The sequence below is a fragment of the Phodopus roborovskii genome, unplaced genomic scaffold (assembly GCF_943737965.1).
Source record: "Phodopus roborovskii unplaced genomic scaffold, PHOROB, whole genome shotgun sequence".
Lineage (NCBI taxonomy): Eukaryota > Metazoa > Chordata > Mammalia > Rodentia > Cricetidae > Phodopus > Phodopus roborovskii.
The window spans coordinates 4,166,929-4,191,781 of record NW_026126525.1 but is presented as its reverse complement, the minus strand read 5'-3'; the positions used below and the strand labels follow the sequence as shown (position 1 = coordinate 4,191,781).

At 39.7% G+C, this 24,853-nt stretch overlaps 1 protein-coding gene across 2 annotated transcripts in view; it reads left to right on the top strand.

Moving 5' to 3' along the window:
* Window positions 1-24,853, top strand: part of Arhgap24 (Rho GTPase activating protein 24) — a 370,730-nt gene that overhangs the window by 227,547 nt on the left and 118,330 nt on the right. The window lies entirely within an intron of this gene.

Here is a 24,853-nt window from a genome sequence, read left to right as displayed (position 1 = left end):
TTGTCATTACCTTAGGGGTTTTTGTTGTTGTTGTTGTTGCTTTTTGTTTGTTTGATTTTATGTATCTATTTATTATGTATTTTTTTCCATTCTTGCTGTTCATTGTCAAGCTCCATCGTGCCTTAATTCTGCCTGTTATTATGAGAGATTTTGTTCCTGTTTCTTTTTGCCTCCGGGGCTTCTTTTTCCCCATCGTCTGCCTTCTTTGAAGCAATTGGTAGTATTTTCCCTGTGTTCCTGATTTGAATTCCGCATCTGTTCTATTTTCTTCCTTAGCTTCCTTCCCATAGCTTCAATCCCAAACCAGTTTAGGTTTCATAAACTGATTCAGTAAAGCCTGTTCTGAGCTTTACATAGGCTGCCATGAAGGACTTCTCTCCCTAGTATGTGCCTTCCTAGTACCAGGATGCCTGCTCTTCAGGATGCAAGAGACACCAGCCCCATTGCATGGTCTTGGCTAGTTTCCTTTCTAACTTGTGCCCTGAAGTGATGTCCCGGGACACTAGTGCTGTCCTCTCCATAGCTTTCCTCACCAAAACCAACACTCACTTCGTGTCTCCTCTCTCACTCTAGAGAACAGACACTAATTATCACAAATTTTTTTGTTTTTGTTTTATTATTTATTTGTTTTTCTTATGTTACATATCGATCCCAGTTCCCTCTCCTTCCCTCCCTCCCTGTCTTCCACCCTCCCATCCTCCCAACCACCCTCCCATCCTCCCAACCACCCTCCCATCCCAACCCTCCCCCACTCCACATGTAGGGTGATGCCTTCCTGAAGGGGTCATCTAAATCTGTTAAGTCATTTGGAGTAGGGACTAGGCCCTCCCTCCTACCTCTAGGTTAAGGGAGTATCCATCCATGGGGAGTGTGCTCCCAAAGTCCTTTTGTGAACCAGGGATACATCCTGGTTCCATTGACAGAGGTCCCTTAGACTGCCCAGGCCTTCTAACTTAGACCCATGTTCAGGGGGTCTCAGTTGGTCCAATGCTGGATTCCCAGCTATCAGTATGGGGGCTCATTAGCTCCTTGTTCAGGTCAACTCTCTCTATGTGTTTCTGCAGCCTGGTCTTGTCCTCCCTCTCTGCATCTGGATTCTAGTTCGGCTCAGTGTTTAGCTGTGGGTGTCTGCTTCTTTTTCCATAAGCTACTAGATGAGAGCTCTATGATGGTGGATAAGTTAGTCATCAATCTCATTATCAGGGAAGGGCATTTATGGTAGCCTTTCCACTGTTGCTCAAATTGTTAGTTGGGGTCAGTCTTGTAGGTCTCTAGACATTTCTCTAGGTTCAATTTTCTCTTCAAACCTATAATGGCTCTCTCTTTTATGGTATCTCTCTCTCTCTCTTCTCTTCTCTCATCTATTCCTCCCCTGACTCAATCTTCCTAGTCCCATGTGCTTTCCTCTCCTCCCCTTCTTTCTCTTGGCCCCCTCTCCACTCACTGCCCCCCCACTCCAAATATGCTCAGGAGATCTGGTTCCTTTACCCTTCTGTGAGGAACTTTATATGAATTTCTTAGAATTCACCTTGTATCTTAGTTCCTCTGGTGGTGTGAATTGTAGGCTGGTGATCCTTTGCTCTAGGTCTAAAATCCATATATAAGTGAGCACATACCATGTTCTTCTTTTTGTGACTGGGTTTCTTCAAGTTCCATCTATTTTGCCTGCGAATTTCAAGAGGTTCACCATGTAGCCTTGCCTGGACTGTAATACCTCACTGTGTAGGACAAGCTGGATTCAAACTCACAGAGATCTACCTGCCTATGCTTCCCACATGTTGAGATTAAGGTATGAACCACCAAGCACTTACCACAGCATCTAAAAATGTTCTTGACACATTTCTCTTTATTCTCATGGCCACCACTTGCAGCAAACTCAATTATCTCTCATGAGTTTAGTATCTCATTACTGATTTTTCTCTAAATTTTTCTACACTATTCTACCATCTACTACTTGTGTGTCAATTTAAACAAAAGATAGGTCAAAGACAATGGATGGATGAATGGATAGGTGGATAGGTAGGTGGATGAGTGGGTAGATGGATGGGTGGGTGGATAGATGCGTGTGTGGGTTCAGGGATACGTTGACAGGTAACAAAAAATTTCAATAACTTTCCATTTATGAGCAAGAACAAAGGCTGTAGGGTTGGATTTCAGGATTTGAGGCCATGTTAAGACATATACATGAGTGAGCATATGTGAGACCTTAGTCTTTCTGAGCCTCAGCCCCCTCATCTAAAAGTAGAAGAATTGGTGGCCAGTGAAGCTACTGTTTCTACCCTGTCTGTGCCTACTCTGGTGCTCTGTGCATCTCCCATTCACTTGGGCATCAATGCGTAAGAAGACTCATTTTGAAACAAGAGGGCTTAGGCCATTGTTTCCAAGAAAAAGAGCAGCAGCTGGACAGATGATTTGTCAGTTACAGGCTCTGGCCAACATTCAGTTCCCAGAATGCGCAGAGTGGCTCACAACCATCTGTAACTCCAGTTCCAGAGGATTTGATGCCCTCTTATGGTTTCCATGAGTACCATGCACACCTATGGTGCACAGCCACTCATGCAGACAAACGCTCATACATGTAAAACTATGAAAAATAGATCTTCAAAGAAGGAGGGAGTATCAATAAAAGCAAAAGCATTCCTTTTTTAGCAATCATAAAATGCAACTCAACACTTCTTCATTCAGAGTTTACATGTGCCTTTCTTTCTTTCTTTCTTTCTTCATGATTCAATCTAAGAATCATAACACAAGCAAATTCAGGAGCTAGTTAAGTTATCTTAGGAAGTTTGACACTATATTGCCCCATTTTCAAACTATTTCCACTATTCTGGATTCGAGTCAATGGTAGGCGAGATGCTTCAGTAGGTAAAAGTACTTTGTGCCCAACCAGATAACCTACCTACCACATGGTGGAAGGACAGGACTGATTTCCCAAAGTTGCCCTCTCACCTCCATATGCACTGTGGTTTAGCACACACACACACACACACACACACACACACACACACGCACACACGCACATGCACGCACACACACACAAGCACACACGTGAGCAAACAATAATTTTAAAAGGTCTCCATATTGTTGTTCTTTAGATACAGTTATAAGCTGGAGAAGGGGTGGGGGCGAGTGGTCCTGGGTGAGGGTCCCAAGTGAGTGGGGTCTCAAGGTAAGGAACCACGTGGGAGAGCATAGCAGGTTCCATAGCAGGTGAGGGTGACTGAGGCAGAGGGAATAACACGCCAGGCAGATAGAGCTTAAAGGAGGAGATTATTTAGAAAGGGGAGTGAGGGAGAAGGGAAGAGACATAGAGGCACCGGGAACAGAAGAGGAGAGAGGGGAAGAGGGGGAGAGGAGAAGAGGGGGTAGCTGGTGGCCAACTGAAAGCAGGAGAGAGGGGGGGAGGGAGGGAGAGAGGGAGAGAGAAAGCAAGAGAAAACAAAAGAGAGCATAAGTGGCAGGGGTCTGACTTTTAAAGGGGTCCTTTACACCTGCCTGCTAACTAGTATTCTTGGCACCCTGGGCTGACCAGAGTACTGCCTGAGTGCATTCTGCCAAGTGACAGCGGCAGGCTAGCATAATGCCTGAATCCTTACACATAGTATTTGAGTTGAAAGTAAAATTCAGTGTAAATCTCTACCTCTCCCACCAGAGAGCTCCCAAAAAAAATAACATAGTCTTATTATTAATTATTAAAGCTACGCCTCACATTAGGCTTGTCCCGTTAGCTCTTATAACTCAAATTAATCAATTTATATTAATCTACATTTTTGCCTCAGGGCTTTTTTACCTTCCTTCCATTTTATACCTCATGTTTCCTCTCTGTTTCTGGCTGGTGACTCTGCCCCTTTTTCCTCCCAGAGTGTTTCCCTCTCTACCCAGAAGTCCTGCCTATACCTTCTCCTGACAGCTATTTGCCATTCAGCTCTTTATTAAAGGAACCATGGTGACACATCTTCACACAGTATTCAAATATCCCACAAAGTTTAAGATCTTCATCAGAAAAATTTCCCAGAGTCTTGGGGTAACTAAGTTTTTCTGAAGTGAGCTTTGTCTTTCACTTTAGGTAAATAGAATGACCACGTGTCCTTGTACCCAGTCTGTGTTTTGTAGAGGGTGTTGTTAATATCTTTTCTAGTGTTTCCCCTGGAGAGCACCATAGTTATTTCTTTTAGAGGAATTGGACTTTTCCAGAACATCAGCATTCTGCATCCTATTCTACTTCATTAATCAGTTTGTCAATTACTTATCATACTAGGCTTGGTAAGGAAGTTGGGTAGGGGTCTTAACATAGTAAATAAGCCTTCACTTCAGCTGATCAAAACAATCCAAATTAGTGCAACTTAACTCTCAATAATCACATAAGTTTGGAAAGGTTTTCTGCTGTGAGGACTTTTCACCCATACCAGCAAGTTTGGGAATATTAATTTATCATGCTAAATTTACAACAGAAAATAAAGCAGAGTGTTTCCTTTCCCATACCTCTTTCTGTGCCAGGAGGAATAGCTAGAATCTAGTGTATGGAGCTGTTGTTGCCATAGGAAGCATTTAAGCACTGTTTCCTTGATTTTAAACTTATTTAGGGTCTGAAATGAGAATTAGTAATGTGTATAACATAATGAATGGCATATGATTTACCACAAAGTGTACCCTCTAATGTATCATAGGATTCCCTGAGATAATGTAAACCATGTCAGAGACTCACTTTGTATATTTCAATAATAGCAGTATCACATTCTATAAGTTCCATGATATGAAACTCTGTATTTCTTTATTTTTATAAGCATAAACACACACAGAAAGGGTATGGGGGAAACAGCTAAGGATACAGCACTTGATACGAATCCATGGTGAACATTTCACCTCTTCAGGAAGGTCTGCTTCTGCCTCTGCCTTCTCTCTCACATAAAGACATGGGTTTCCATTTCCTTGTCTTCCCATGTGACTTAATGCAAGTGGTATTTCGTTTTTGTTTGGTTTGGGTTTTGTTTTTGTTTTTTGTTTTTTTTCAGAGTAGACCATTCCTAGATCTTGTCTTTCTAGAAACTATTACTTCTGAGATGCTGTCCTCAGCCTTGCACACGCCCTTCTCTCCCCTCTTTCTTTGTTGATACCTTCCTTTTGGTCAAGGCTTAGTGTCTGGTCCATTGTCCTTGTTCAGCTGGACCGTAAACTCTTAGAGGATATCAGGCCTATCTTAAGTCTTTGATGACCAGCGGTTAGAATGGTACATAAAAAGTAAATCTCAAAAATTGAGATCCAATATTTTTCTAGAGTGGCTGTTACATATGGGTGTGTATCCTGTCTTGTAGTGAGATATTTACCTTGTCTTCACTTGTTGCATAGACCATGCACATTGGGGGTGGAGACATGACGGGATGTGATAATGATGCCCCTTTCCCTAATCTTGGCATTTAGGGATAATATTCACTTTCTTAGGGTTGGGTATGGAAGGTGGTACTTAGACTCGGGTATCTCTTTTAGACAGGGATAGGGTATGGTTGGGAAAGGTATGGTTTAGATGAGATATGGGTAGATTAGACTATCTGCTTGTGAATTATTTTAGTAATAGTGAGATATTATTATTATACAGCTTACATTGTTATAGATTCTTATATGTGGTAACTTATGTAAAATTAAGTTTATTCCCTTCCCAGAATTGTATATAAACTGTATATTTTGTCATATTGTAAAAATCTCTCCAGTTATGATGTTTTTATACAATATCCTTACCATATTCTATGTATGTATACTTTTACTTATGTTTAAGACATTTTTGTATATTGATAAAATTTAGTATATCTTTATCATGCTGCACTTTATAGTTCTTCCTCTGGTCTAGACATTTCTACTCTACCTCTGCTTTAGGGAATTACATGTATACATATGTACATAGTTATATTGCTTAGGTATTTGTCCCTGCTTTACTCAGGGAAGTTTCAATCAGTGTTATAGCTAGGTTCCTGAGTATTACAGATTATCTTCACCCATGTTTCCTATACCTTTGAGATTAGTCAGACATAGATGCTTAATCTTCAATCACTTCATTGACATGCAGAACATGGCATTTAAATGTTTTAATATTAGTACTCTGTTGACATGAGACACTGTTGCTCCTGACAGCACCATGCCCTTTTCCAAAAAATGTTGGACACTGTTGTCGCTCCTTCTGGATTCCATGCTTGCTTCAGCTATGGCTTCTTGGGCAAAGAACTGCCCCCACCTCGACCACTGCTGTGGACATGCAGTCCTATGTACTTAGAGGAGACAAACATAAAAGACTGCTGAACCCTGCCAAGCCAGGGTAAGATAGCCTTTTTACCTCCCTGCTTTGTTGTGGTCTGTCAGGTACTTTAGGCCTTAGCCAAAACTAGCTGTACCAATGTTGCTGTGAGACCTTGGGTGACTGTCCAGGTAGCCTGCTGTTTCTGTTCTTGCTGCACCTTTTGTAAGTTGCCCATCCATGCTTCCTGCCTACCCTAGTATTGTTATTTTCCTTCTTAGATCTTTGAGGTTGAAGATTAAATTATCACAACTATTATTCTCTCTTCCTAGTTAGATATATTAGGTGCTAGACTTAAACTTTCCAGCTTAGGACAACTCTATTGTGAACCCCATTTCGGCTTCACCCTAGGACTAGATGGTTAGTTGCATGTTCTCGATTTTCCTTTCCTTAGAGCACACTTGTTATTCACTGTTTTGTATATAGCTTTTGTATCTAGCCCAAATCTTTTCTTTAGACTAAAAGGGGAATTATAGTGAGATATTCACCTTGTCCACACCTGTGGCATAGACCACGCCCATTGGGGGTGGAGACAGGGCTGGACATGACCTGGGGGGAACTAAGTCTGAGGAGGGAGCTGGGAAAGCTCTCTTGCTTGCAGACAGGGACAGGGGTACATCCAGAGGCCTCCTTGGGACCAGGAACCTGCTGGTGTTCATCTGTCTATGTTGTAAGTTATTTCTCCCTGAATAAACATCTATTCAGCCTATTTGTTTCTCCTGGTCCTTATTAAACATCAATACTGTCTGGCATATATTTATATGAGGATAAGTACCAGGATGGCTCAGTGCTTTGTTTTAACTTATAACAACAACAACCACAAAGAGAGATTTTTATTATAATCTCACAAGCACATGATTCACATGGTATGTGAAACACACAAACTCAGAGGGAAGATGAAGACTTTCCAAATTCTGGAAGCCAATGGGATGCTAAGTAAAACCCATGTTCTGCTACTTCCTACCTTTTGAACTCATAAGAGACAGAGCTGGAAACACAGGCCACAGTGATCTAATCTAACACCACCGGAAACTGTGAACCATTTTCTGTGTCGAGGACATGGAGACTGTAAACCTCAAGTCATGTTTTAATGCTTTTGTGGAACAAAATTATTAGAAATAAACATCTTAGCAGACATGTATGGAACACCCCATGTGCAGCCCCGAGAACAGGAGAAGGTAGAGCTAAACTTGCAGGAGTCCAGACATCAGGACTGGACCCAGGTCTGTGAGATTAATTCAAGAGATGTTTTATGTGTTCTAAGGATGAATACCTTGGCACCCTTTCTATCTCAGAATGCAGAAAGGGCACTCTCTGTTCCTGATATCAGATGATGATCAGTTAAAATTCATAGATTGAGTTTAAGCCTGTGGTAGAAAAAAGAATAAGAATATATTTTATATACTTAGTTTTATAGAACCAACATTCATTCTTAAGCATGTCAATATTTCAACTTAAACACATTACTTTTAGTAGTGTGTATTATATAAAAAAATTAAGGTGTTGAAACAACGGCTTTCAGTTTTCTCTAAAGTACAAAGTGAACTGGTTTTATTTCATCACTACAGGGATTTCAAAGCTTAAAAGACCAAATGTAAAATTCTGTGTGATAAGGTCTAAGCGAGATGAAGGGATGAAAAGATTGATCCCATCGGAGAATCTTCATCCTAGACAACTCGGAAGAGATTCAGGGTTTTGTTTCCATTTCATCAAAAGTATAATTCCCCTAGACATCAGTGCCTTACTGGAGTTATCTTAAGAAACACATGCAAAAAAAAAAAAAGCTAATTTTCAGCAAGTTGTTCTATAGTTCTATAGGATTGTTTCTACCTAATCTGTAAAATCCAGTCAATAGACAGGCCAGGTTAGGGATAGAACTGGTTTCATTGTTGTGTTTTGTTTGATGCTTTTTAACTCTACTTAAAGGGAGACCTGGGTTCGTCAACAACTGGCATTGCAAACTAGACAAGAACTAAATCTGCAGGAAGTACAATCAGTGCCCACTCTGAGAAGGAATGCTAGGGGTAGTCAAGAATCCCCAGAATCTCCTCAGAGCCACCATGTTGGTGCATGCCCATTTAAATACTCAAGTAAGAATGTTTATTTACTCAGCACCCCTGTTTCTGACTTGTTTTCTAAAGTTCTGGTTTTACATATACTTTCCCACTGTCCTCAATAAGTCTGTGTACTAAGTTTTATTTTTTTTTAGCAGATATGAAAATAACCCACACAGCTTAAAATGAAGATTTCGCCTATCCTTTCTTGAAGCGTCTGGCCCAGATAATCTCCAAGGGACCCCAGGATGTACACTTTAGCAAAGGCTTCGGGTGATTTTGATGCTGGTGGCATACAAACAATGCTGTGAGAAACCCTACTTTAAGTCAAACAAACATCTTGGGAAATGTGATAATTCATTGGCCACCTTGGCCCTCCCAGGAAGTCTCTTGTCCCTAAAAAGACAACACAATCACTATAATGCCATATATCTTGACTTAGTGGAGAATGAAAGTGGTTACTATAAGTATATCCTGGCTTAAAACATTGAGCATTTTAGGATCATTTATGTTGTGGCCAACTCTAATTTTACTCTATCTACAACTTAGAGGCAATTTAATTTTATTATATTTTAGGCCTGGCCAGAGATATGGAAATAGTTTCAATTTGTACCTAAAATGCAAACTTTTATTGTGTTGCTCTTCCCCAAATGAAATATCTCTCCAGTTTATGAGAGAACTATCCTGCTGACTGCTGGCATAAAACCTGCTTCAGGATGCAGCTACAGCTGTTTGCTATTCGAAGTGTGCCTTTCAGGACTGGAAGCTGGGCAGTGAGCAGCATCACATATGGGAAAGATTTACGTTGCCTAAGTGAGCTTCAGTTTGAGGTAGTGTAAATGGTATTTTCAAGCACTCTACTTTCCCAGATTTTCCATGGCTACAGTATATGCTCTTGTCTCTGCTGAGAAATATGTTAGTCTTGGGAATATTGAATAAGCATTCTTCCAGGCACTCTAGTCAGAGCCTTTTGTTTTTAGCCAAGTCTAGTGTGACTGTTTCACATATGATTTTGCTCTTTCTCAACTGTGATGGGAAAAAAATGAAGATTTAAAATAACTAAAGAAATCATTTAGCCATGAATCAGATAACATTTGTTGCCACTAATGGCTGTGAGGAGCTAGTACCAGGATTATGCAGCACACTGAGAATCCAGTGCTGGAAAACAAAAACAAAACAATAAAACAAAACAAAAAACAAAAACTGATGTATATTTAGTCTTTGTTACTTTAGAGAAATAAGGAATCAAAAGAAGGAAGCCCGTGAAATGATTTATGAGAACAACTGTCTCAAGTATGGCATATTAGAACTGAAAGTCTATATTTTGGGTCCAGTAGGTATGAGTAGTTTTTCTGGCAGCCTGGAGCCACCGCCATGCCAGCCCCAAATAACACACAGAGACCCTGTATTAGATATAATGCTGTTGGTCAGGTACTAATTTCTTATTGGCTAGCTCTGTCTTAATTATTAACCAATTTCTATTAATCTAAGTATTTCCACATGGTCTCGTCTTACCGGAGAGTGGCTGGCATTGTGCTCTCTCCAGTCTCTACATGCTGACCCCTCCTTACTACTTCCTCAAATCCTCCTTGTCTCCTAGCCCCGCCTATCTTGCTTTCCTATTGGCCAACAGTGCTTTATTCATTAACCAATATGAGAAACATATTTAAAGACTGGCATCTCCAATAATCTCCCTTTTCTGTCTAAATAAAAAGCAAATATATATATATATACATATATATATATATATATATATAAAAGCAAAATCATAACACATTTATCAAGTAAGAATCACAGTTAACAATATTTAGTCCATTAACATTTAGTAAGATTTAAGAAAATATTCCATCATCTATCCTATCTTTGTGTGTCTAAAGTCTATGCAACTTATCTTTAATCCTAACTAAGGAAAACTATAACCATAACTCCCTCAAAGACCACAGAAGGATAATATATAAACTCTAGAAATGACTGAGACAACTCACTGGTCAGTCATCCGAAGTTCTTCTGTAATGTTCCATCTTCAGCCTATAGGCCATAGTGTGTCTAGCACACTCCTCAGCAAAGGAGGAAACTAAACTGTATTGGCAGTTTGTCAGTCACTTTTCTCTGTATCCTGTAGAATGTCTGGCATGAGGCAGAAAATCTGTAACAATGTCCTTCTTGAATCAGCAGTCACTTTCCTGTGGGTCCTGTATGTCCAGTTTATACAGCACAAAGTCAAACAGTCCAGACAAGAGCAGTATCTTGTCCAAATGGCTAGTCTTGCCATATTGGAAGTAACTTCATAACGCGTTTCTTCGATGTCCATCTTCCTTTCTGATGCAGGTAGTGTTGCCAGGAGCAGTTATGTCTCACTGTCAAGAAAAACCCTAAACCATTTTAAATGCCATATTCTTTAGGTCTTTGAAAGGTTTGAAGAATGCCTCTCTATCTCAAATACATCTCTGTGTATCTTGAAAAACCTAACTAACTTAACTCTAAGCTTTGATATCATAGGTAATTATCTATAATCTGTACTACATTATACATTACATTTCTAAATGAGCTATATAAACACAATACCTAAACAAAAGGAGAAATATACATATCACAAAATTGACCTTAAATTGTATCAATAAATGAAAATCCATTCCAAAACAAAGTATTCATATCTATACCAAGTAGGTTTTCATCAGGATGGTCTTATCATTAGTGTGTTCATTGTTAGAGATTCTGGGTGCTCTAACATGCTTAAATAAAGCTGAAGTCTCATCTAAGACATCTATTAAGAGGCATGGCTATAAAGTATTATCATCTCAGACTGGAGAGATGGCTGAGCTTTTAAGGGAAATTGCTGGGTTTAGAGGGAACCTTGTGTTCAATTCCAAGCAACTATCTGTAACTCCATTTCCAAGACACCCAGTGCCTCTCCTGGCCTTCTTGAGCACTGTATTCACACACAGAGACATATGTATGTACACACAGCTAAAACTACAAGTCCCTTTAAAAGGAAAATAAGATATTGGCATCTAATAAGTAACTAGGATTTAGAACACGATCCTAGTTTTAAAAAACTATATGCATTAAATAGTATGTTAGCTTTGAATTGTTTTTACCATATGTTTCTAGCCTTTAACTCCCCAGGCACAGAAGATCACTAAATTCCCTCTTCTTTGAAGTAATTTGTTTTAGCAAAACTGAAGAGAAGTGTTATATCCAACCCACAGGCAAGAGTTAAAATGATTCTGTTCAGATCATTGCATACCCTTCCATGTGCTCTATGACTCTAGAAGCATATATTAAGGTCCTTGGGTGCCAATGATAACTGAGGCCATTGTTGCCAACTGATATTTCAGAAACAAAGTATTTATAGAGTTGTTCCTCAGTGTGGTGTATTTGAGCTCAGCTTGACTGGCACAGAGGTCAACACTGAAGCAAACAAACAAGAAACTCTTCAGTGTTGTAGAGAAAATGGGTTATGCCACTTATTCTTGATTCTCCAGTTGATTGGGGTGAAAACTGCCTATTGATAGACCAGTACAGTATTGGTCTAGTGTGTCTGTGGATGACTGTCTAGAGAGAATTAACTAAGTAGGAAAAATTGACTCTAGATGCAGATGTCTCTATTGCATAGACTTGACACCAGATGGGTTCAAAGTAGAACAGAGAAAGCCATCTAAGAATCACCTTCTCATCTTTGTTTGCTATTGTGTAAGCTATGCCCACCCTCATCCTCCATGCTGGACAAACCCTTCCGAAATCACAAAGCCAAATTAGTTCCTCCTCTGTTGTTTACCTCTAGAGAGATGCATAAGCTTGATTAACACATATAACAGTGGAGATTGCCAACAATGTGCAGTGTAGATCATGAGCTACTCAGAGAAGCTCAGCAGACAGTCTAATGGAAATGATTGCACATGTGAGCTCCCTGTGGTTCCAGGCTTGAGTTATAAGGAGCTGTACAGGATACTGTAGAGTGCATGTTCATTTATGAAGAGCACTGGCTGCTCTTACAGAAGACCCAGGTTCAATTTCCAATACCCACATGGTGGCTCACAGCCATGATGGTATATGGGCATACATTAAGCAAAACATATGTGTGTGTGTCTGTGCGTGAGCATGCGTGTGTGTGTGTGTGTGTGTGTGTGTGTGTGTTATAATGTAAAAGAAAAAAGAAAATACCAGAAAATTCTTAATAACGACATTGGAAAACAAAGATGAGAAAAAAAACGAGGTAGAGATCCTACTATTGCTACCAGGGTCTCAAACATTGTTTCCAATCATCTTCAAGTAATTTTAAAATAGAAATACAAACATGAGAAAAGTTAACACCATATTCTGATCAAAACAGACAATTCTGACACTTTTAATAAGCTCTTCCTCTAAATCACAGCTATCAGGATCAGGAGAACTCCGAATCTGGGCCTGAGGTAGTGCTGTTAAATGGATGACAGCATGGAAAGAAAATGGCAGCTCATGACAGGAACACTTTGCCTCCTGACTGCTTCAGAGAAGCCCAGGAACTGGAGCTTGTTTTTATCCAATGAAGTCTTGAAGTCTGTAACATATGCCCTGGTTTATAGTTCATTGTAATATCTTTTTTAAAAATCTCAATCCCAAATTATAAATATCTTATTTTAATTTTACGAAGCCTATCTAACTAAACCTTCAAAACTGCTTCCCTGAGCCCTAGTCATGCCTTTCTTCTGGCGTCCCTCAGCTCTCCCTGCTCACTAACAGTCTCTGTAAATCAAAAACAGGAAAGGGGTGGGCCACGCCTGAAGGGTTTTAATATGAAAACAGCCAAGAGTCAGAGACATACACAGTGTCCTTAATTAGTCAAGAAGTGGAATGGGGTATGTATCTCCGTGTGTTTTCTCATTCAGGTTTCACAAGTCAGGGGTCTTACCTTGACTTCTCTTCAGTAATACCTTCTCTCAGCTTCTGTACAATAAGCTGCCTTTAAACATTTCCTTTTTTACTGAAATATAATCATTGTAGCATTGTAAAAACATAGTGTTGTCTTTTAATACATCTGTGCACTGTGTAATGATCAAATTGGGGCCATAAATATATGGTCATCAAATGACCATAAATATAACTTCAAATACTTAATCAGTTGTGATAGCAACATTAGAATTACTCTCTTCAGTCACTCTGCTGCTATGTGGTAAAAACCTCTTTACAAAGCACAGGACAATGATTTCCCCTATGCCTGCGTCTAGAACAAATTAAAACATTAGCTGTCTAATCTGGTATAGCCCTCTCTAAGCCACACAACTTTTATCTAGAGATTTTTGAGGGCACTTTTAGGTATTGTTTCTCAATGAAATTCATTCAGGGATCACTTCTCCCTGAATAGAGTTTAGCTCTATTTTCATGGGGGAATACCATACTCATAGAGCTCCTATCTGTAAATTTTGGAAACAACTGGTTGATTTATTGCAATAATACAAGTCATGCATCAAGAAATTGTACCTATCAACTAATATTTGAAGTTTTTTTTTTATTAACTAGGTTCAAAAACATCACTGTATGCAGGAAACATTGTTTCTGGTATTGAATAAATAATTGTTGACCCAGAGGCATATTTTCCATGGAATCCTAAGTTAAGATTGTTACATAAACAGAGCTGACAGATACAAAAGAAACTGAGAAGGGTCCCATTTATGCAAAACCAAGCATTTTTCTTTAAATAATGAATTGTTATTGTCAGCATGAAGTCAGATATGCCACAGCATTCACCATCTACCCCCTTCTTGTGGGAACATGAAGAAGTGTGGGGTTTACTTGGATAAATTTGTAAGTCTAAATGACATATTTAAGTCTGAAATATCTCTTTAAACTGCACTTTTCGAGAAAATGCCAACAATAGTCTGACTTGTACATTTATGATGAGCCACAATGAGGAATCCTTATGGAAACACAGTTTAGTTTGTCTTGTGTCTCAAGATTTTCTAAGATATTTTCTTAGAGATACACGCTTTGATATCTGGCCATGGTTTTAAAATATTTTGCCGAGGTTATTTGGCTCTCAAAACACAGCCAGAAGAATAAAAATGGGGTTAGTGGAAATTTTAAACTCTATTTCCCACAGAATTTTCAAAGGGCAGGATAATATCTCCTCAGCTATTTCTATTAATGGCACCTGACAAATACTTGGATCACATTTTATTTCCAAACAAGTCTTTAAAGCTTAAAAATGATGACCCTTAGTTAGTATACTCTCTTTTTATCTCAAATGATATATGTGAGGGAGTAAGATGAGGGTTATTTATTCTTTCAAAATAAATAGAATGCTTTGTGTATACATCCAAAAGAAATAAGAGTATTTCAGAGGCTTTCATCTAGAAGAAAATGTCATGATTTGTTGGAAAGTATGACGAAGTCACTGTGATGTATTATCATACATCTCTTGCCATTTTCTTTGGGAGATGCCATTCTTCATGCTCCAGGGAAAAGCCTTGTCCAGGAGCTGAATCAGACTATCTAATAATGACAACAGAGAGGGGGCATAAAATTAGTCATTTGCAAATAAGGGAGAAATCCTTTGTATCTGCTATCTGCAGCAGAAGCATCTGTTTGTTACTTTATTTTTCTATTGTGTAAAGAGTTGTGTGAGATGGTAGAGAAACATTTTATAATACAGTTCACACCTATATGGGATTAGATAAATTCTACAGAAATAGCAAAGTGGTGGCATGAAAATAAATCCTATACACCACTGAAGATTATTTTCTGATGTATTTGTCACTCTTTTTTATAACATTACATAGCTAGTGATGTAATGAATAAAGCTCATAGGAAAAATGTACCCGCTAAAATATAATTCTAGTAGATTATACTTTTAAAATATGACACCTTCTTTGAAATGCTAACTCAGAGTATGTAGGAAAAATTAATTATGTGATCTTCCTTCTCTGTCACCACCACCATCATCATCATTGTGAGTGATGCATGGGATAGGGCCATGACACTGTCCGTGTGTGTGGGCCAGAAAACAAAATCACAGAGTTGGTTCTCCCTTTGCCTCTTTGGGGATTCCAGGAATGGAACTCAGATCGTCAGGCTCATGCAGCAAGCAGTTCTATCCAATGAGCCACCTCACTGGCCTTACATATGTGACCTTTTAGATAAATCACATGCTACATTCTACAAGCGGCAAACAAAACAATCTGCCTACATGGACCTCATATGTTATTCCCCATAAATTATAGCTGGAGAACGACAATGTTGGGTGGAAACAGCACTGAATCATTCAAAGATTCTTTTCCAGGCTGGTGATTGCAAGTTCTTTATATGTACAGATAGCTATTACTTCTTGCCATCATTTCCTTCTATTGAGTACCACAACATTGTACTAACTAATGATTTGTAATGATTTGTTTCTTATTTAGTGTGTGTGTGTGTGTGTGTGTGTGTGTGTGTGTGTGTGAATGTGTGTGAGTGTGTGTGTACCCACAAAGATCAGAAGAGGGCATCAGATCCCCCTCATGCTGGAGTTACAGGTGGGTGAGCTGCCCTGGAATGGGTAAGGGGAGCCAAACTCAATTGTTCCTAACCATTGAGCCTAATTCCTTAAGATTTTTGAAATTGGCATCTGCCTCAGAATTGACATGTATGTTGATATATAAATTCATACAACACTCACATAAGGGATCCGCCTTGGTTTGGGAGCAAGAATTACAACAGTAAGGAATTCTCCATCTTGGCTGTCTTTTCTACCCTCCTCTTACTCACAGGGGTGGTTGACTCTCAACTGCAAAGAGTTTGTAGTTAAAGCTTGATGCCAAAGTGTACAATATTCGGGCCTCGGCTCTGTTGTTTTGTTTTCTTCATCAAAGAGCAATAACACTTCTGGTTCTATGCTGCTGTGTGGTCTAATGGCATCACATGGGGGGGCACTTCAGGTGCAAGTGTCAGTGTGGATGATGGTCATTGTGTCCTTTACCGATGTCCCAAAGGTATAGAGGAGTCTCCAGTTTGACTTATTTATTTCAGTTTTCACCAGCCCTTATGTACCTTTTAGTTAATCTTCATTACATTAAGTAGACCTCAGACAAAACCAATCACAAACATTTTTCCCATGTGTACTGACATAAGAGTCTGTAAGAGCAGGCTGCTCCATCAGAAGCAACTATGTAGTTCTTCTGTTTCTGAGATCAAGTTTTAGAAACTCAAAAATGTTTTAAATACCATGTAAAAGCATTTGTATATGGGGAGTGTATATGTGTTTGTATGTGTATATGTATTTGTGTGTGCTTGTGTGTATGTGTGTGTTTGTGTAGTGAGTAGTGTGTGTTTGTTGGGGACAGGCAAAACAGAAGAGACAGCATCACATGCAGTTAACTATGTGCCTTCTGGACTGTGTAACTCAGAGTCTTGGGAGCCTGTGCCTCCCAATAGCAGGAATTACAGGCCAGTGCCACCACTTGTGGCTAAAGTTGCTTCTTAAAGCCTCATTTTCATCAGGATAGTCATCAAATCTCTATCATAGTCCAACTCCCACACCACCCAAACTCTGCTGGAAAGACCTAGGATCCAGATTCTTTAAATTTCTCAGACCTCTCCAGCCTTGAGACCTGAGGTGAGAAAATTAATAGTGTTCCTACCTCTGGACCACATCATCATCTTGGCTTCACTTCCAGTAATAGACCAGGTCTGTGCTGAGACCTCAGGGTGAGTGGCTTCCTCCCTCTGTGCTCTGCTGACAAACACACTCATGTACCTGCTTCTCTTCTCTGTATCAGAGTCATAATGTTATATCAGGAAGACCGAGGATGGAAGGTGACAATAAATTAGAATTGATACCTCTGCTTTTTTGGGCTTTGGTCAACACTCTTTGTATTTTGAAGTATGTATTGACCTAAATTCAGTGTTTCTGCATCTTGTCATCTCAGAAGTCAGTTGGTAAATAACAGTGCCATGTTCCCATGTCCAAATTGCCTTTTGATAGAATCTGGATTTAAAAAAAAAAAAAAAGGCTTATTTATGTGACTTTTTCTCTTAGAGTATCTTTTAGTGACCATCAGACTTTGTTATTTTTGCTTTATATAATTGCAAACTCGTCTCTATTTCTAGAATAGGAGAGATCATTTCAGTTTGGGAGGAGAGTAGCCAACTTCTATAAACACATCAAATAACAAAAACATAACATTCAAGCTAAAAATAAATAATTGTGGCCTCTTTTTTGCCTAAAAGCACTCAGCTCAATTTATTTTTAACACCAAATATTCAATTTTCATACAAGCCCAACTTGGATAGTTTCTGGATCAATATAAAAGCATTAACTGCTGATGGTTGACTTAATGACATTGATTCACTATTGAAGGGTGATCACTCTCAACTCCCTGGGAGAAGGTCTTTTCCCTGGATATGGGGAGGTATTCTGCAGCAAGCATGCTCCTTAGGAGACAGTCTTCAATCAAACACATAAAACTCACCCATAATTTACATACGTGTGTGTGTGTGTGTGTGTGTGTGGAGAGAGAGAGAGAGAGAGAGAGAGAGAGAGAGAGAGAGAGAGCAAAATTGGAAGCTAAAATTATATTGTTCTTGTGCAAGTAAGCAATTTGGACTATGAAGTCTATTTTTCACATATGTGTGCATGTTCAAGTGCATATGTGTGTATGCATGTAAAAGCTATAGGACAACCATCTATGTAATTCTTCAGGCACCACCCAACTTTTTCTGAGCAAAGACTCTTCCTTGGTCTGAACTTGGAAAGGTAGGCTGGCTAGGCAGCATGATGCAAAGGTTTCCTATCTGTAGCTGTGTGGAATTTGGATGGCAGATCACCATGCCTGGCTTTTTTTATGTGGGTTCTGGGGGAGGGGTAATGGCAGTGAAACTTGGGTTTTTATGCCTGAAAGGCAATAACTTTATCATCTGAAATGTTTCCCCAGCCTCAGCCCTATTTTTCAAACAGTATTCATGGGCTTTCAAAAGCAATATTTACTGTATCATAGTCTACCAACTAATTTTATGGGTCTCGGTTTGTTGGCACTTCTTCAGTCCCAAAAATGTAAGTGTAGATAACTTTGGTGAAACAATGGCATTTATTAGATTTATAAAAAAAGAGATGTCTGTGGGATGTCCAGTCTTTGGCATGAAATTTCACCCTGACTCCAATCAGAAGAGAGAAACCAACTTGAACAGGGAAAGTTTAATATAAAGGATCATAAGCTATGACAGGAGATTAGAGAATCAAAGGGATTGGTAGTGAGAAAACGGAATGGCAGGATAGCAGATGTGAGGAGAGCCCTTCTGTTGTGGTGAACCAGGAACCCATTCTACGGGCTGAAGTCACTGGGGCTGTGTCTACAGAACTTTCCAGAAAGCCTTTCTCTGGATCTCACTTCCTAAGCTGTCAGGCACAGCAGTAGGGAAGAGCTTCTAGAACCTGAGTACTCTAGCCACTGCAAATGCTTAATGAAGAAGTTGGGTGTTCTGCAGTGCCCTAAGGAAGGCTTGAAATAGAGAGAAAGGGGGAGCAAGAGAGATAGAGAGAGGTATATAGTGTGTCTGCGTGTCTGTGTGCAGTGTGTATGCAGTGCATTGCATATCTGTGTGCAGTGTGTGTGTGTGTGTGTGCATATGTCTATGTGCAGAATACATGTCTGTGTACTGTGTGTTTGTGTGTGCCTATCTGTATTCTATGTACTTTGTGTGTTGTTACATATCTATGTGCTGTGTTGTGTGCTTGACTGTGTGCTCTATTTTTGTGAACGTGTGTATGCACACACATCATCTGTGTACAGTATGCTTGTCTATGTGCAGGGTTTGGGAGTGTTAGAGAAGGTACAAGCACTCAGCAATCTGCAGAACCAGCAACACAAAGGACCAAATAAAAAGATGCTGTTCTCTTCTGCAACATCTTCTCTTAAGGACTCTAATGACAGTGGCTGGTACAATGTCAGCAGGCAGAGGAAATCTTTCAAGGGACCACACATCTTTTCAGAGAGTCAGAGAGGATTGATTTAGCGAAAAGGTGGCCAGACTCAAGGTTGCGACTTACTTTCCCATCTCTCAAAGTTTGCTCTGTACTGACTTTATCCTGGACTGGCTAGCTCTATATTTTGTTACAATGAGTTCAATCATAGAAAAGAATTATTCTTTTTGACTTTACAATAAAAAAATCCAAAAATTAAGTTTTGGTGGCTTTCATTTCCCTGATCTATGCCACATGCCATCTTTAAATCAATCCATGTTGCCAGGATGGGAATTCTTATTGGCTCTTTCCATATCATACATCCACATCCCCATCCTTATCAGTGGGTTACACCTAAAGAAGATGAGTTGTTGCTAAATAAGCCAAAGTCTCATGGAGTGACCACAGCTACAGAATCTGGAATGCTCCAAAATCATGCCTTACATTTGTGTGAATATAACCCTTAAAATAATTTCTATAAATTTCAGGTCTTAAAGATTATCTCATTTAATCAAATTCAGGAAATATACTACTTAAGAAAAGAGACACCCACTATCAACATTTGTTTGGAACCCAGAGTACTGCTAAATAGAATTAAGATGTTATACTATGTAATGTTTTCAAAGAGGAATGCCCTACTTCCTCTGCTGATACCTGTTTTCTCATTGCAATAACAGTTTCCCTGTGTCACAACAAAAGAAACTGCTGATGCATAGGGGGAAACTTCGATGCAAACAACAAAACAAGCTATACTGGATGGAAAGCATCACATGAATTCTACAACAGGGCAATTCCATTTTGTGTAGGCCTAGAATTGAAAATTTGCTGTCATGGAGAATCCCTGCTTGCCTGAAGCCTGGCAGGATGGTGTGATCACAAAAGGGTGGTATGAGAACTGGTCAGGATGTGAGGAAGCTGTTCTGAATCCTGCTCTCCACAATGTTTACACAGACCACCATATGGGAGTTATTTTTGTAGAACTGTGCATCATTCCTCTTATGCAAGCAAAACTAGTAAGACCCCAACCAAGTTAGTGCATGGAGAAACCAGCAAACATCAACACAAAGCAGAAATGCTAAATTCCTGGCTTGGAATCAGTTTTCTCTGATTGTCAAAGATGTTATCTTTATGGAAATGTAGTTTTGAGGAGATGAAATCTCCTCTGCTTTTGTAAATTCTGTGTGAAAAGGAAACTATTTCAAGGTGAAGCTGACAAAATATTAGATTTACAGTACATAAAAAGCAAGTTGAGAATGATTTTTGAAGAAGAATTATTTGAAAGTCAACTTCCATAATAGGAGAAAATGCTGTGGTGGTAGAAAAGCTTGATTCCTGCTCACAACCATTTGCTTAACTGAAACAGACCGTATGTTGGTCCTTAGATGGGCCCTTCCCTCCCAACACTCAGGTGAGAAGTTTCAAGGGCAGAATAGCACAGTGACACTCACACCTGGAGCTCATTTTCAATACCTCTATCACAGCGTGCACTCAGCTCTTGTTTCTCTTAAACTCTTTGCATTTACATCTGTCTCCTTGTCTCATGCTTTTGAACTTAATTTTCCCAAAATCTTTAAAAATGTTTGGTTCTTCAGTCTCTAAAACTATAGCCATAAAATTATGTGGTATTACTTAAGAGATTTCTGAGAAAACTTAGTTATTTAATATTTAAAAGCATGTTGCATTCTTAAAGAGCTATATACTTTTCTAAACATTTGCTATTATATCTTATTTTATTCTAGTCAGAGCTTTGTATTTGATCATTGGGGATGTTTCCTTGCATGTTTTAAGAACAAAAATGTGAAATTTTCAGGGAACAACAAATAAGATCCAAAAGTCACATAAACTCCTCCTCTACCAGTCTTAGTTCAAAGCCTCATAGAGCTTCTGGAAGGTGGGACATTGCACCAATTTGCTGTTTAATCAACACATTCTCCCAATCCATTCTTCCTTATCTCTGGTTAACTTGCTTGCAGATATGTGCTGAACCAACAAGAAAAGAGGTGTGAGGTAGAAGTGTTGTACTCAAGCTGCACGTTTATAGCCTGCATACAGTTGATTAAGAAGCTTGCGGTGAGCCATTCAGGGAGTCCCATGAACATGTATCATCTTAATACCTCTGCGTTTGACATTGCTGTCACGTCCCTACTCCTTACACTTCTGTAGATCAGAGTGCTTCCAAGATGACTTGGTCCAAGAATCTGGTTCTCCCCACCCCACTGTGACCCTTTCCCCTTGCCTCCTCTTTGAAAGCCGGAAAGGCAAAGGCGATATTGAGGTCCTGCGAGGGTCCATGTGATAGAGGTGGAATAGCCCTTCAGAGCACTGTCAAGTTGGTTATCCCGTTGCTTTGATACATTTACCGACATCTGTTCTGGAGTCATATTCGATACGTATGCCGGCCATTAACAGTCAGTGATGACTTTAATTAATTGAGCCCACCAAGGAGCGGAACACTGATGAAATGGCACCATCTGGAATAGGAAGATGTAAAATCTCCCCCCCTCAGATGTGTTGAGTGGGGATTATATTACTAGTTGTCTTAATCAGGGATGATTCTACTGCTGTGGAGGTGGTTTTAATGAGCATCAAATGCTTTATGGTGTGCAATGCTCTCCTCAGGTGTGTCACGGCATTAACATGGAAATTTCTTTAACTTTGAACTATTCCACTTGGCCTTCCATTAATGTCCTATTAGCACTCATTAAATGGTCATGCTCTGCGCAGACTTATTCTGAGTTTCAAGAAGTGGTTATCCATAACCAAGGGCTCTTCAAACCCTCCACAGTTCAGAATTATTTAGAAATGTAATGATCTCCCTAGAAAAATCTATCTGTGCACATAATCAAAGAATCCTAGATGGGATTGGAAGGCATTCCTGTACTCTGGGAAGGCCATTCACACACGAGTATGGTTCCTAAATGGAGGCCCTCTGGCCCACCCTCCCCATCTCTGCTATCTATTGCCTCTTGCTCAGCCTCCTCCTCTTCTCTTTGGAAGGGGAATCTTTATGCAAATACAAAGGAAGTTTGTGTATGTGGATACATGTTCACTCTCTTACACCAGAGTGCATATTAGGGTCAAATGTACTTTTGGGGAGTCATTTCTCCCCTTTCACCTTGTCTGAGGCAATGTCTTGTTTCTGCTGCTCTTTATACTCCAGGATAGCTGGCCCAGGAGCTCCCTGGCAAGTTTCTCATCTCCTTGTCTCTGCCTCCATCTCTCTGTAAGAATTTGGGATTGTAAATGTGCATCACCACGTCCATATTTTTCATTGTTGTTGTTTAACTGGGTCTGGGCTACTGAACTTAGGTTTCCAGGCTTGCATCACAGGGGCTTTGACCCACTGGACACACTTGTCCCTTGTACATGCAGCATTTCATTCTTTACTTCTGCTAGCCTACCCTGCTGGAATGTTCCCTGCCCAGAATTTTTTGAGTGCCTTAGTAACTTCTTATTTAGAAGCTACACTTGTTCTATCCTGATTCAATCTAGAGATCTCCTTCTGGTCGACTATTTTCATTCTTGACCTGAAGGAAGGATAAATGAATGCAAGTGCTAATCCCTGTCCACCACTGATCCATGCAGGGTGAAAATATGGAAGCCTTGGGATAGATCACAAGAGAAGATCCATCCTCCATACTCTATTGCATACTTCTTAGTAATGAGAGAATGCTTTCCACCAAGGACGTTAAATTTCACTGCAACTCAGTCTTCTTTAGAAACATGTTTTTCAACAACGATGGTTGAACATCATGAATTACATGGGCCAAGATTATACTATCGATGTCCATGTGCATGGAAGGATTTAGGGAACAATGACAGAAAGATACAGAGAGCAATCTAATCAAGGTAAATACCACTCTTGCAGGTATACCAGTTGTCCCCTAAAATAGATTTTTGTTGTTGTTTTGTTTTGTTTTTAAATCAAAGGCTCGACTAGAAATTGAAGAAGATAACTTTTCTATTAAACTCCCTGTGATCTGATAGAATAAGCAAAAGACCCTTTAACCAGATTTCTTATTGAACTATTGTTTTTATTAATTCACTTGGTGAATCTCTAGTTTTACAATTCCTTTTGTAAAATGAGAATGTTAACATAATTCTGGAACTAATTAAGAGAAATTTCATGACTATTCCAAATTATGCAGTTTTGGGTTCATACAGTTTTCTCACAACCTCATCAATCTCCATAAAGCTTCTCATTTTTTAGATGATAGAAAACAAAACGCATAGGATGCATTTTTAACTCAATAGAAGACCAATCTTAGGTTGTTCTGAGAAAATTGTATGGCCTTTGCTACCAAATCAGGAGAGCTCAAAGTGTAAGATGTGTTCACCCAGTACTGAGATGCTGTCTTCAAGTCAGGGAGCTATTGGCATGTGCAAAATTGTGGCCTTGTAACAGCGATTTTCACTTCACTGCTGATCTGGTACCTATTGCTTTTCTAATTATCTTAAATTGAACCCTGAAATTTAAGTCACCAGGACACTGAATAAGCTAGTCCTGCTCTTATTATTTAATTTTAGCTGAGCCTCATTTTCTACCATTAAAACTGGAATTGTGCTAAATTTCTCAAGAGAATCCTCAGGATTCTCCTGCTGAAATGCCCTGTGCCCACCCTGAATAATATCCAAATGAGGGCATTCTGCTGCCTTGGTGCTGTGGTGACTAGAGGCTTTTGGTCCAGTCACAGAGCTCAGTCCCATGGAAGTATAAAATGTTACTTTCAGAACTTGCCAACCAGTAACATGGCTTTGGAAACTGTCTTACAGCTGCTTTGACCACCCAACACCCAGCTATCTCAGCCTTTGTGGGTTTGTGGGATTCTTTCCACAATTTACACCTTTTTCTCTACATGCTCTGTGCTTAGGGCTGCCCCATGGGTATAGAACATCACCCTTCTGTTCCATGTTATGTTCTCTCCTTGGGGTACAAGTGCCACTATTCCAGGAACCTGCCAGAGGTTCTGTGATTCTTAGTCCTAGGAATGTATTTTCTCTCCCAGAGTTCAACAACATTGCTCTCTATCCCCATAGCACCTCCCTTATCTCTGTCCTCTTCCCAAGCTTCTGCCTCCCAGGAGCCTTTGTAAGCAGAAAGTTGACCTGTCTCCCTTGGGGGTGGGAGAGTTCTTCCTTATCAAGGACGGTAATTAGTGTTTTATTTACTTATTCTGACAGTTTTAATCATTGTTTGTTGCTTCTTATAATGAAAGAGACCAGATATTCCAACTCTTATTTCCTATTTTGCTCACGCTTCTAAGAAAATACTCTTGTATTTTATTGTTCTCCTTTTGAAAAAAAAATTGCACAGCACACTTACGGATAAAGCAATCAAGATGGTGGAGGTTAACTGCTCAGGGTTATAAACCAGCCTTTCCAGAACTGACAGATATGAACTTCTCACCTGCAGCAACCCTGTCTTACAAACTATCTTCCTGGGGGCTTGAAGCTCTGACCAATTTTCCCTTTCAGCCCTTTTGCTTCAGCTTGATTCCACCAGTCAGCCACATCTGGTTCTCTCCAATGCTCTTTTGGGGTTATACAGGCAGAGGCATTTTCCTGAATTCCTGTAGGTGAGAAGGCATATCACATGCTGTTTAG